This window comes from Telopea speciosissima, chromosome 6, assembly GCF_018873765.1.
Source record: "Telopea speciosissima isolate NSW1024214 ecotype Mountain lineage chromosome 6, Tspe_v1, whole genome shotgun sequence".
Classification (NCBI taxonomy): domain Eukaryota; kingdom Viridiplantae; phylum Streptophyta; class Magnoliopsida; order Proteales; family Proteaceae; genus Telopea; species Telopea speciosissima.
This window is the reverse complement of record NC_057921.1, coordinates 35358927-35373239: the sequence shown is the minus strand read 5'-3', so window position 1 is coordinate 35373239 and position 14313 is coordinate 35358927. Positions and strand designations below refer to the sequence as shown.

The 14313-nt window shown below is 38.1% G+C and overlaps 1 pseudogene; it reads left to right on the top strand.

Moving 5' to 3' along the window:
* Window positions 1–1607: 1607 nt before the first annotated feature.
* On the top strand, window positions 1608–11620 carry LOC122665358 (annotated as a pseudogene).
* Window positions 11621–14313: the final 2693 nt, after the last annotated feature.

Here is a 14313-nt window from a genome sequence, read left to right as displayed (position 1 = left end):
CTCCTCTATTAGATGGAATTGAGGAAATTGAGGGACAGACAAATGAGGAGATAAAGATCTGAAAGAAGGGGGAGTGTCTTGGGAAGAACGTCAATCATCTTAAACCACTTCAGAAGCTAGCTTATAAAAATTATTGGCTGGTTTCTATCTTGCTCTTTAAGGAGCACATGGTTAATATGATGGGTAAAGTAGTACTTTCATGTAAAAAATAGAACACCACCAACACCCTGCTACCACCACCATATCGGCCACCATCATCACCACCGCCACCGCCACCTCCACCTACACCTCCACCACCACCACAGTCACCATCCTCTCCCAAAGAAATATAGAGAATTTATTCTTGGAAATTGAACTACCAATTGGATTTGTTATTTTTAAAATGCTTGAGATTGATGCACCTAAGACAATTTCAATTTTTTGACCAAAAATCTATTTGTTGACTATGTTCATGAAATCGAAATAGATATTATACCAAATCACTCTGAAATAATAATTAATTTATGTGTTTTCCTGTGTCATTCATTTTAATTTTTTCTTTTTTTCTTTCCAAACAGTGTTTTCCAAGTTCTCCAAGATACAAGTGTCATTCTAAAATGGGATTTGAAGCCGTGGGTTTATTTTATTGTCATACTTATACATCACGTGTGGAAATAGGAAGTCGTGGGTTATTGTAATACTCCTTTACTGACTGTTGGACCTCTTTTTACTTACTTCTTAAAATATATAGTTGTTGACTTGGTCATGCATATCCCTTCCCTTCCCCCATGCATGCCTACCCTACGTAAATCCATGATCTCTATTCCTAAAACCTGTAAACCATACCCATACGAAAAAACCATCTTAGGAGAATTTTTGAGTCCTTTCCCGCGAAGCGAAATTTAACTTCTGTGAGTTTTGCATGATTAATGCCCCGAATATTTTACCTCTCAAATGTCTTCGTTTTAGATTTTCGTCTTAAAAAATTGTTTCTGTTTTCTTTAAGATTTTTTGTTTATTAAGCGGTCATCGTGCTGTGCACAATTCACAGGCCGTCATGTGGATTTCATGTCAATCCAATGATTGATAGATGACGGCCTGACATTTTTAATTTTGAACAATAATTTTGATTTTTGAAAATCTGTTATCTCTCAACCATTGAATCGGCATGAAATCCACATGGCAGCCTGTGAGTTAAGCGCAGCAAGATGGCAGCTCAATCCCAAGCCACAAAAATCCCCGGCCATGTGCTCCACGGTGAGGTGTGCAATGACTGCCTTAATTACTATCACTCGGGCAAGGCACTCGGACAGGGGTAAGATAGTCATTGCATGCTTAACCTTGTCTAAACAATACGGTCCTGCCAGGCAGCTCAGCAGTAGAGGATCCAAATTGCCTATCTAGCCATCTCAATTAGATGCCACCATCTATAAAAGAAGGATCAGAAATTGTAAATTTCGTGAGTTTTTTTTTTTTTTTTTTGTTGGTTTAAGTGGGTTTAGAGTTTAAGTCTCTTTCGGAAGTCTATTTTCCTGTGTCTTCTCGTTTGAGGATCTCTGTTTCTTCCTTCCTGGGTATTAATATTCCTTCAAAACCCTCTGTTTCATTGATTTTTGGAGGCCGGGTTTTAATTAAGATGGCTGGTGGTGGTAGAAGAAGAAAGCTGAATTTGAGCAATATCTATGGCTTCTCATGTGGGAAAAAATCTATGATGGAAGATGAAGAAGAGGTCTCACAGATTGGTGGACCAGGGTTTTCAAGGGTGGTATTATTAGGCAACGACGTCCATGAAGAAGAAGCCATGGCCACCGCGAATCCAATTAATTATAATGACAATTACGTGAGAACCACCAAGTATACAATTGCCAGTTTCTTTCTCAAGTCTTTGTTTGAGCAGTTCAGTAGAGTTGCTAACATATACTTCCTGATTGTTGCCTGCTTGGCCATTACACCTCTTTCTCCTTCCTCTCCTATCACTTCGGTTCTCCCTTTGGTTGTTGTAATTGGAGCTAGCATGATCAAAGAAGCCATTGAAGATTGGAGGCGTCACAAACAGGTATCTATCTATATATCCTTTTCCTGCATCTCCTTATTTAGCTAAGCCAGATGGCTAAGTCATCTGAGTTAAAATTTATTGCTTTAAGGAGATTTTCTTATGGAAAAAGATCCTGTGCAGCCGTGGCGGGAGCTGCACAGGTGCAGCACCGCTAAACGACAGCAAAACCAGGGGTAAGGCAGTCATTTCACAGGTGGGTCCCACCTGGACCCCACATGTGAAATGACCAACCCCCCTGTATTTGGTGTGGTTTTCGTACTACACCCATGCGCCCGGTACTCCTCTACTTCCGCCTGCCTGGTACTTCCGTGCGCCCACACACACATGGCGGGCGAAAAGTACCGGGCTTTACTCCCGCTCGGGCAAAGTGCTCGGGCAGGGGTAAGGCGGTACTTTTCGCCTGCCTTGTGTGTGGGGCGCACGGAAGTACTGCCCGAGGCGGAAGTAGAGGAGTCTGATTCACACCCATGCAGCTCCCACCACAGTCTGCAGCACCAGAGCCAAGTCCTTTTCTTATTGATAGCCTTAAGAAGGTTCCAAATAATTTGCACCTTAACTTTTTTGCGCCTTTTTTTATTTTTTTGATGAAACAAAAGGTAATCATACAAACCACACATCAATCCAATGACACTCTATAGGTGTTCTAGGAACTTGACATCTTATTTATTTTGGCTGTGTTTGGTATGCATTCTAGGTCGATTTTTCATTCTTGAATAATAAAAACAACAATTTTTATTATCCAAGAATGCGAAATCGACCTAGAATGCATACCAAACGCAGCCTTTAATTGTATATTTTGTTTTGTTCTCAAAAAGTTTTTAAGATAGGGGTATAAAAGAGTTTTCAAAATATCATTATGCCATTATCAAAATGTGTCATTGTCATGCATATTTTTTCAAGTACACATCTGAAATGATATTATTACTTTTATTGGAAAAAATTGTATGTCATACCAGAAGGGGCAAAAATTAAGATAAGAGATTATTTAACACCTTGAGGGGTGTTAGTGTCAATAAGAAAATCCCTTTAGTATAACACGGTTTTTTTTTCCCAACGTGGGTAAATCATTTCATTTCACATGTGTAGTAAAATAATGTACAAAGACAATGATGGATTTTGACAATGATATAATGGCAAGTTGCTTTCAAAATATTTTGAAAAGCTTTTTTTTTCTTACATCCTACTTAAAGAACATTTGGGAATAAGACAACGGGCAACCAAAAGAAGGTTACAAATTCTAAATATACTTATAGAGGTATTATCTAGATCTTCCCTTTAAGAAGTTAGATTCTTGATTGATGCTTTGTCTTATTTTAGATTTTATGTGGCAAAATATGACTGAAAAGTCTCATTTCTGAAATATTGTGGCAATCGTCTTGCTTGTCCAAATTTAATTTATGAGGGTGTTCCTATTTGATCAAGGACTTTAAATTTATTAACTAGGTGTCGTTCGAACTAAAGATATGAAAATATATTTTTTTCCATTTATTTTTATATGGGATTAGTTTTAAGTCTCAACTCTCAGGATATTTTAAAAATTGCTTCGAGTTATCTAAAGCATTGAGGTTCTGTCAAATAATAAGTAATTTTTTTTTCTTGCCCTCGTAATATAACACATTTCTTTCGGTGAGAGTAAAATCATGTCATTTCACATGTATACTTAAAAAACATGAGAAACAACACAATGACGTAATGATAAGTACAATTCTAAATTATTTTGAAAACCCTCTTTTACCTTTGACTTAGAAAAACATCGATAGTATGACAAAAGGCGTTTAAAAGAAGGTTATATGTTCTAAAAGAAACTATAAAGGGGTCATTCAAACAATTCCATAGTTAAATAATAGCATATTTATATTGTAGATAACCTCGTGTTTTTCTATGGTATGGTTATATAAAATCCATCACTAATTATGATTTGAATAGGCAAGCCTCCTTTGGATCACCTTTCATCGTTGAAAATAAAGTGTCAATTCATGAACAAGGTTTTCTACTATTCATTTTTACCTTTACACCTTGGTAAATTGTTTTATGTGTCCATTGTTAATTAATTTACCATAATTTTTACAGGATATTGAGGTAAACAATCGAAAGGTAAAGGTGCATTGTGGTGATGGAAGTTTTGATAATACAGAATGGAAGAACTTGAGAGTTGGAGATATAGTGAAGGTAGAGAAGGATAATTTCTTTCCTGCTGACCTTCTTTTACTTTCGCCCAATTATGAGGATTCCATTTGCTATGTTGAAACCATGAACCTTGATGGGGAGACAAATTTGAAACTGAAACAAGCACTAGAAGTAACTTCAGATCTACAAGAAGAGGTTAACTTCAGTAATTTCAAGTCTATTATTAAATGTGAAGACCCCAATGCAAATCTATACACTTTTGTTGGAACTATGGAATTTGGAGAGCAACAATATCCACTTTCACCTCAACAACTTCTTCTTAGAGAATCAAAGCTAAGGAATACAGATTATATCTATGGAGCTGCTGTTTTTACAGGTCAAGATACAAAAGTCATGCAAAATTCCATGGAACCACCTTCCAAGAGAAGCAAAATTGAAAAGAATGGTGAATGGGTTAATGAGCCACACTCAGATGTCATTCAGAAGTTCCTTCACTTATTGGAAATCTGCCACACAGCCATACCTGAAGTGGATGATGAGATTAATGGAAAAATCTCATATGAGGCAGAGTCCCCAGATGAAGCAGCGTTTGTGATTGCAGCAAGAGAATTTGGCTTTGAATTTCACCAGAGGACACAAACAAGCATCTCATTGCATGAGTTGGATCCCGTGTCTAAAATGCAAGTTGAAAGGTTAGTTTCTTCCATCTAATGATCATAAACAATTTATAGCATTAGTTATTGAGAGTACTTACACCTGATTTGCCACGTCCTAACTCTAATACCACTTATTGGTAGGGGTGAAACAGGGCCGGGTTGGGTCGGGTTTTTTTAATACCCTAACCCAACCCTGAGTCCTCTTAGCTCAACCCAAGCCCAACCCGGCTCTAGGTCGGGCTGAGATAGGCCCAACCCTGCCTGGCTCAGCCCAGCCCAGTCCGACCCTGATTAACCCTAATCGGGCCGGTCTAGCCTTGATTGACCTTGATTTGTTCTGGGGCATGGTTGGCCATGATTAACTAGTCTCATGTGATTGGGTATTGGTTTGGTTGATACTCAATTTCTATTAGACTTTCTTTGGGTTAAAAAACTAAGCCCAATCTTAAAATTTTAAATACTTTTGCTTTATAGATAATTAGCCCTTTTTTTTTTGTTTGGGTAAACCAATAGATAAATACTAAACAAAAATTACAAGATGTAATCAATAAATTGTAAAACCTAAACCATGGCCGAGTTGGGCTTAGCTCGAGGCCTCAACCTTGGCCCAGCCTGACCTTGACCATAGTCTTGAAAATTTCAACCCTAACCCGCCCTTAGGGTTGAAAAATCCAGCCCAGACCCTGTTCAAGCTCAAGGCGGGCCAAGACGGGCTCAGGCCGACAAGGCCAAATTTACACCCTTACTTATTGAGACTTGGGTAGAACTTATCCTTAAAAGCTAGCCATTAAGGAGAGAGTGCTCAAGTCCTTATAAGCATGCACACGGGTTATTCACATCCAATGTGAGATTATTGCTTTTGCATGGAACCCTAACATTAATTACATGACTTCATCAAATAATCCATTAATTAATCAATACATTTCCTTTTGCAGGACATATAAACTTCTGAATATCTTAGAGTTTAATAGTGAAAGAAAACGGATGTCTGTGATAGTAAGGAATGAGGAGGGACAGATATTATTACTATGTAAAGGTGCTGAGAGGTTTGTAAATTGAAACACTGTCTTAATAGTGATCCCATTTCAAAATATATTCTAAAACTATTCTATAAGCTTTTATTCCATCCATGAATGCAGTGTTATGTTTGAGAGGCTTGGAAATAATGGGAGGGAGTTCGAAGTGCAGACTCAAGAGCATATGAATGAGTATGCTGATGCAGGCTTGAGAACATTGGTACTTGCTTATCGTGAACTCAGTGAAGAAGAATACAGAGAGTTTAATGAAGAATTCACAGAGGTCAAGAACCTGGTCAATGCTGATAGGGATGCAAGGATTGATGAAGTGGCAGAGAATATTGAGAAGACTTTGATTCTTCTTGGTGCTTGTGCTGTTGAGGACAAATTGCAACATGGTGTGAGTTGAGTTGAGTTGAGTTGGAGATCTTAAAAAGGAAAATAACTATTACTTAATTGGGAGAATGTTCTCTGTGCCGAGGCGCAGGCTGCACCCAGACACATGGGGGTGGGTGCAATGACCACCCTGCCCCCCTGAATGGGAGGCCCATGTGTCTGGGCGTAGCCTGCGCTGCGGCACAAAGAACATGAGCCCTACTTTATTATAGAGATTGGGTTAAGGATTTTGGAGTGAAATTTCACCTTTTTAACTTGTCTCTCCTATATAGGTTCCTGAGTGCATTGACAAACTTGCGCAAGCTGGAATTAAAATATGGGTTTTGACTGGAGATAAGATGGAGACTGCAATTAATATTGGGTAAGATTCTTATATTTGAAAAATATTAATTTTGTGGCAGTCATTTTGTGTGCCCCTATGTATCAGGGTGCATTGGCGACGTGACGTGTCTAACGTGACATTCTTTCTCTCATTTATTTATTTAATATTTACATTTGGAGAATTTAATTTGGTCCATGTTTCTGACTTGGGTTAAATTTTGTAGTTTTGCATGTAGCCTGCTTAGACAATAAATGAAACAAATAATTATCAACTTGGAGACACCAGAAATTAAAGCATTGGAAAAAATGGGAGACAAGTCAGACATTGCCAAGGTAATTAAATCTAGTTTTCCTTTTGCCAAATCCACCATTTTGAAAAAATCAAATAAATAAGCCCAATCAATTTTTCCTTAATAAGAAGATAGAAACTAGGGCTGTCAACGGGCCGGGCTGGCCGGCCTTGCCCTAACTCTAGCCCAATGCTAGGGGCCTTAACCTAAACCCAAGCCTAGGAAAATATGAAACCCAGTCGGGCCCTGTATTAAACCTAGCCCCAGCCCAGCCCTATTCGGGCTCGGGCTGGCCTGGTTTTTTTGACACCCCTAATAAAGACTAAATACTTGTCCAAATATGAGAGAAATCCAAAGATCCTTTATACTCTGGTAAAGGGGTTAAGTTGCTCATTAGCAAACAGGTCTTGTGTTTCATTAATCGAGTGATAGATTTTTTTTTTCAATATGATTTTGTAGAAAATATGAGAACCTAAAACGATGTAGAAAAGAATGGAAATTTCAAACAACAATTACACATTGCACATAAGGATTTAATTATGTGGTTCAGTAAAATTGTCTACATCCACAATCAGATGCAACCTGCTTCATTATCAAGGGAAAATAGGTTACAACTGCTCGTCCTCACACCTCACTTAGACTAAATAGAAAACTATCTCGCTACAGATATATTGCGAAACCTACATAGGCATATATTACCGAAATACCCATGTAGCCCTAAGTAAGTTTTCCTGGCTCTGTTTGTGTGTTGGTGTAAAATTTTACCTAGAATCACTTCAAAAAATTTTAGATGTAAAATTTTAAATGTTGAAAAGTGTTTTAATGTTTGTTTTTTTTGTTGGAAACAAACATTAGAAAAAATTTATATTTACAAAGTAAAATTTACCATGTAAATTTTTCATGTAAAATTTTACACCGAAACAAACGGAGCCTTTGTTTCATATATCTTTAATCCTATATTTTCTTAAGAAATCTTCATAATCAACCCACAAATGCAAGCAACGGAATACAAGACATCGTATCAAAGACCCATCGTACCTCCAACAGTTATGACATGTGATTTTGTTGTATTTATGTGTTATATTACAATAGATTTTAATTGTATATTGTTGATGACCATTTTAGGCATCAAAGGCAAGTGTTGTCCATCAGATAGTTGAAGGGAACGCGCAGCTCACTGCGTCAACTAGAGGCTCAGATCCATTTGCTTTGATCATTGATGGGAAATCACTTGTCTATGCACTGGAGGATGATGTCAAGAATAAGTTTCTAGACCTGGCAATTGGCTGTGCATCTGTTATATGCTGCCGCTCATCACCTAAACAGAAAGCACTGGTGAGTTGATGTGATTTTAAACATTATGTTGCATGCCTAGGGGTGAAACACGGTTGGATTGGGCCGGATTTTTTAAAACCCTAGTCCAACCTTTAGTCCTTTTTTTAGCTCAACCCAAGCCCAACCCGGCCCTATGTTGGGCTGAGATACGTCAGCCCAGGCCCAACCCTGCGGGGTTCAGCCCAGCCCAACCCGACCTAATTGGCCTTGATCAGGTCGGGTTGGGCCAGTTTGGCCCTCATTTACCCTGATTTTTGTTAAGATTTGGTTGGCCCTGACTTGCCCTACTTTTTTTGCCATTTATGTTGTCCTATGAATTAAAAAAAATGAGACACATGTGGTTGAATATTGGGTTTCTTTCACACTAAATTGACTATTAGAGTTTTCTTTAGGTTAAAAAACTTAGCCTAATTTTAGAAATGTAAATATTTTTCGTTCAATAGATAATTAACCTTTTCTGGGTAAGCCAATGGATAATTAGAAACTAAAAAAAAAATTGCAAAATGTAAACAATATATTGTAAAGCATAACCAAGCACAGGGCCGGGCCGGGCTGGGCATAGCCAGAGACCTCAACCCTGGCCCAGCCCGACCCTAACCCATGGCCTAAAAATTTCAACCCTAACCCGCCCTAAGGGTTAAAAAATCCAGCCCAAGCCCTATTCGGGTTTAGGGCAGGCATGGGCCGACAGGGCCCAACTTACACCTCTACTTGGCCCACAAAAGTATTTAAATTTTTTTTTAAAAATTTTTGCAGGTTACAAGATTGATTAAAGTTGGAACTGGTAAGACAACATTAGCAATTGGTGATGGAGCAAATGATGTGGGAATGATTCAAGAAGCAGATATAGGAGTTGGCATTAGTGGTGTTGAAGGAATGCATGTATTGATAACATTAGTGTTGCATCTAATATATATTTATAAACTTTTTTTTTTTATTCATATTTACTTTGTTCCTATTGAGCTCAGCTAATAACTATTATGGTTTTTCAGGTAGTCATGTCAAGTGACTTTGCAATTGCTCAGTTCCAATATCTAGAGCGTTTGCTACTTGTGCATGGCCATTGGTGTTACAGAAGGATCTCATCAATGGTATATGACTTCCTTCTCTTAGCATTTCAAATAAGAAAAACTTATGAGGAATTGCATTTAACTTGAAGCATTCCTAGATTAGTCCTCCTAATTCCTGGTTGGTTATTGTTTTTGTCTACCTACCATGAGAGCATGCTTTCTAAGTCAACACAAGGAATTTAACGTGATTTGACACGAATGTCAACTTCCATCCGAGAGAATCTGAGATTTTTCAGTAATCTAGAAAAACTCTCTACACTACTCTACTCCTAACAAAATGATTTGTATAGTGTTTTCCTTAAAGAGACAATATATAGGAAACCTAATTAAACACCCTAATCCCCATACAATTACAATTTTATACAATATATGTAATGGACCCACAATCCGACCCAATTACAAATACAAACCTAATAATAATTACGTGGATTCCCAAAATATAAAACACATCCAGATTTTTAGGGTGGGTTGTACCCAAGTCCCATCAAGAACACCAGGGCCCTAAGCTAGGCAGCTCGTAGAAAACCCAATTAAGTAACTTAATTATGTCAACAACAACCTCAACCTTATCCCAACTTAATGGGGTCAGCTACATGGATCCAAATACAACAAATGAAAACTAAGTTCTACCAAAAAAAAAGGGATGGAGAAAGAGAAGAAAAATAGACAATGCCAAATGAAAGATGCAATATGAAAGATGAAATTAGTAAGAGGAAAGATACCCAACCCAACACGACAGGAGAATCTCAGTTAAATGGGGTTGGCTACATGGATCCTTGCCCTCCAATAGGCCCTATCCGAAGTCATACTTGGTACAAGACTTAAGTTATGCATGTCCTTCCTCACCATTTCTCCTACGGTCATTTAAGGTCTGCCCCTAGCTCTTTTAGTTCATTCAATCGTGATCATATCACTCCTCCTTACTGGGGCATTCCTAGGCTTCCGTTGAATATGACCATATCACCTTAAACGACTCTCTCGGAGCTTGTCACTGATCGGGGTGACTCCCACGACCGCTCTAATACGTTAATTCCGTGTTTTGTTCTTCCTTGTTTTTCCAGACATCCATCTTAACATCCTCATCTCTACTGCACAAAGCTTATCAATATGACACTTCTTAACTGCCCAACATTCTGCCTTATACATCATAGTCAGTCGTACAACAGTTATGTAGAACTTTGTAAGCTTTAAAGGAATATGACGTCAGTCACAAAACACTCTAGACGTATCTCTCCACTTCATCCATCCCACTTTAATTCTCTGTCAAACATCATCCTCTATGCCACCTTCTTTACTTATGATTGTGATTGTTGTCATGTTGTTCTGCAGATATGCTACTTCTTCTACAAGAATATCACATATAGTTTTACTGTCTTCTTGTTTGAGGCGTACACATCATTCTCCGTTAAAGTGGCATACAATGATTGGTTTATGGTGTTTTATACTGTCATTTTCACACTACTTCCAGTGATCGCTCTAGGTGTGTTTGACCAGGATGTCTCTGCCCGATTTTGTCTCAAGGTATGTCCACCCATCAACAAAATGGAATTGAAGAATAAAGATTACAGAATTAACGTCCAGGCATACCCAATGATGGCTTATTACTGACTCCACTTTAATTTGATATGCAGTTCCCTCTATTGTACCAAGAAGGTGTACAAAATGTCCTCTTCAGTTGGCTTCGAATATTGGGCTGGATTTTCAATGCAATGTATAGTGGTGTAATCATTTTCTTCTTCTGCACAAATGTATTGGAGCTTGAGGCATTCCGTAAGGGATGTGAGGTTGTGGACTTGGAGATTATGGGGGCGACCATGTATACTTGTATTATGTGGGTTGCGAACTGCCAAATGGTAATCTCTGTGAGTTACCTTAACCTTAGACAACATATTTACATTTGGGGATCAATCTTGCTTTGGTATCTTTACCTTTTGGCCTATGGTGCCATGTCACCTACCATATCCACCACTGCCTATAGGGTCTTCATTGAAGCTTGTGCTCCAGCTCTCTCATATTGGCTTATCACACTCTCTGTAGTTATCTCTAGTCTTCTCCCGTACTTCACATTCTCTGCTATCCAGAAACGATTCTTTCCCTTGTATCATGAGATAATACAATGGATAAGAAAAGAGGGGCAATCTGTAAATCCTAAGTACAACTACATGGTGCGACAGAGTTCAATCCAGCCCACTACAGTTGGTTTCATAGCACGGGTAGAGGCGAAAGCTAGACATTTGAGAGAGAAGCTTCGTCACAGGACATAATTACTCGCACCATGATTTTGGATCTGTTGTATACTATTCATTCATTAGAAGGGCAGGGGAAGCCCAAAAGCTGTAAATTTGGATTCTTTCCTGTTTCAGGCCATTCATTTTTCCCCTCAATAAATTTCAACCATTCCTCTTTTATTATTGCAAATTGAACCTACCCTAGTTTTTCATTTTTTGAAGAGATGATTTTAATGTTAATCTCTGCACAGTGACTATGAGCTATAGCCATCTTTTTTGTACTCCTCTCACTCTGATATGGTTCAAAAAAGGAAAAAAAAAATCAGATAAAGGTTATAGGCAACGCCCAATCACAGCAGGCACAACTTGGAATAATTCCTTTTCCCTTCAGGTTCACAAAGGCCCCTAGGTTTTAGTATTTTCCAAAATAGCTTTAGGGCTTTCAAGTCCACATTTGCGATTGGGGCATCATGAACATTCTTAATAAATAAGCTCCTAGCTTTGCTGATTTTTATGAATAATCTGTTTGAATTCAAATTAATTTTAAAAAAATCAGAAAAACATAAGGATCTTTATAATTCACGAATAATTTGTCGATAAATTTGTCAAAAAAAAACCCGCCTGGCAAGACCCGGCGGGGCATTGTGTGTGTGTGTGTGTGTGTGTGTATATATATAGGGTCAATCAGGGCCAGCCCGGATCAGGCTTGGAAATACCCTGACAATGTTGGGTTGGGTTGAGGGTATGCTAGACCCTGACAGGGCTAGACTGGGCTTGGGTTTTAGGTTAAGACCCCTAGGGTTGGGCTAGGGTTTAGGGCAAGCCCGGCCCATTGACACCTCTACTATTATTAACTCCCAACCCCTAGTTCATGGATAATTAGAAATATCTTTTTCCTTCATATAGGGTTCATTGCTTATTGGGCTCCACTAAGAAGAACCCATGCATGCTTGAGCCTCTTAACAATTGGACCCATCTTGGAATGGCCCACTTAAATGGACATTGAAACCCAAGTCCATTAATCCACACACACATCATCATATCCAAGAACTGTTTGTGACTACCAACCACTTGGTTTGTAATTACTTCAGCAGCTAAGTCTTGTCCATTAGCTCAGTTGGTTGCATTTTGTCGGACTATAATTAATTGCTTAAGGGTCCTCAGAAATGAGTGCTCTTGCTTACCAGATGCATATGGTGAAGCCTTTGGTTGAGGTTCACAATCTAAGGCAACAATATGAAACAGAGCTAGCTCAACTACTCATGGTTGAAATGAGTTCCTCAAAGCCAAACACTTGGCCATAATTTAGTTGTAGTTGAAGTAAGTTGAAAGCATGAACAAATTAGCTTTACATGCGACAGAAATAGGGGTTCAAAGAAAGTAAAATTGTAAGTACCCATCCTCGTAGGGTGATAGAAGTAGGGTTGTAAATTTGGCCCTGTGAACCCGGGCCTGGACAGGGCTTGGGCTTAGTTTTCAGCCCGTAGAGTGGGTTTGGGCTGGGATTTTTAGGCCTTGCACCGATATGGGCTAAAGCCTGGACCGGCCCTAATTTTATAAACTATTTTACATTTAAAGCTTTAATCCTTTAGGATTATTTTTAAGAATGATTGTTGTTGATGATATCTAATTTTTTTCTTCTATTTTTTAGAGCATATAAGGATACAAATGGCATTAACAAAAAAAAAAAAAAAAAAAAAAGAGGTCCCCCCACCCCTGACAAAAAAAAAAAAGGATTAAACAGATTCGGGCTGGGCTAGGCTGAGAAAGACAGGGTTGGGCTTGGGCTAACTTCAGGATCTGGTTGGGCTTTGGTTGTGCTAAGAGGATACAAGGTTGGGCTAAGGTTTAAGAAGACCTAGCCCAACCTGGCCCTGTTTCACCCCAAGATAGAAGGAATACTAAAACTTCGATGGTTCATAACCAATCTCACATCTTCAAATTAATGAAAAAATAAATCATGTATATATCCAGCAGTTCTTGCGTACACTCTTCAACTAATTGAATTTTACAATAAAGACAGCATCTAATTTAGTCATCTACAAGAAAAGAAAAAGCATCTCAAAATCTCATCCTCTTTTACAAATAAAACAAGGACCCTTTCTTGTAAATGACATTTAATGCTGACAATTATTAAGGAATTCTTGACCACTAGTGTATGAGAAGGTAGGAATGGGAAGATCAAGCATCATTAGTGTGAAAAGTTACTAAACTCCTTACAATATAAACCCTTTTTATGGTACCTCCTATCCAAACTCTTTTGGTATTTTGTTTCCATAGATAAAAATTAGAGAAAATAAAGTATGCATTGTCAATGTGTACTTCCCTCTCAGACTCTCTCTCTCTTCTCTCTATCCGTTCTCTCGTTAAATATTTTGATCTATTTTCTCTCTCTTCATTAAATATGTTATTTCATTGTTTGTTATTGGCTTAGCGTGTAAGATACCACTATAAACCACTATAAACAGACATCATGTAGATCTCTTCCCTGATAATTAAATAGGCTTTCATTTATGAGCAAGAAAAGTACATATTTCAAATTCAACAATGTCAAAAAGTCAAAAATAATATTAAGTAAACCCAACATGTTTGCAATTAATATTTTTGTAAATAGAGTTCGTCGCATATATGTAAGAAAAAACACCTCCTCTTTGACATTGAATCTCCTCACCCTTGATCGCCGAAAGAAATTTTATTGATGCTCAAAAGAAACAGTTGCTTATAACTCATATACTTTTTAGGAATCCTTAACAATTTTTTTGTAGTTATAAAGTAGACTAATGCCCAAAGTAATTTCATACTAAATAAAGCCAAAACAACCTAATGCACCCAACAACTT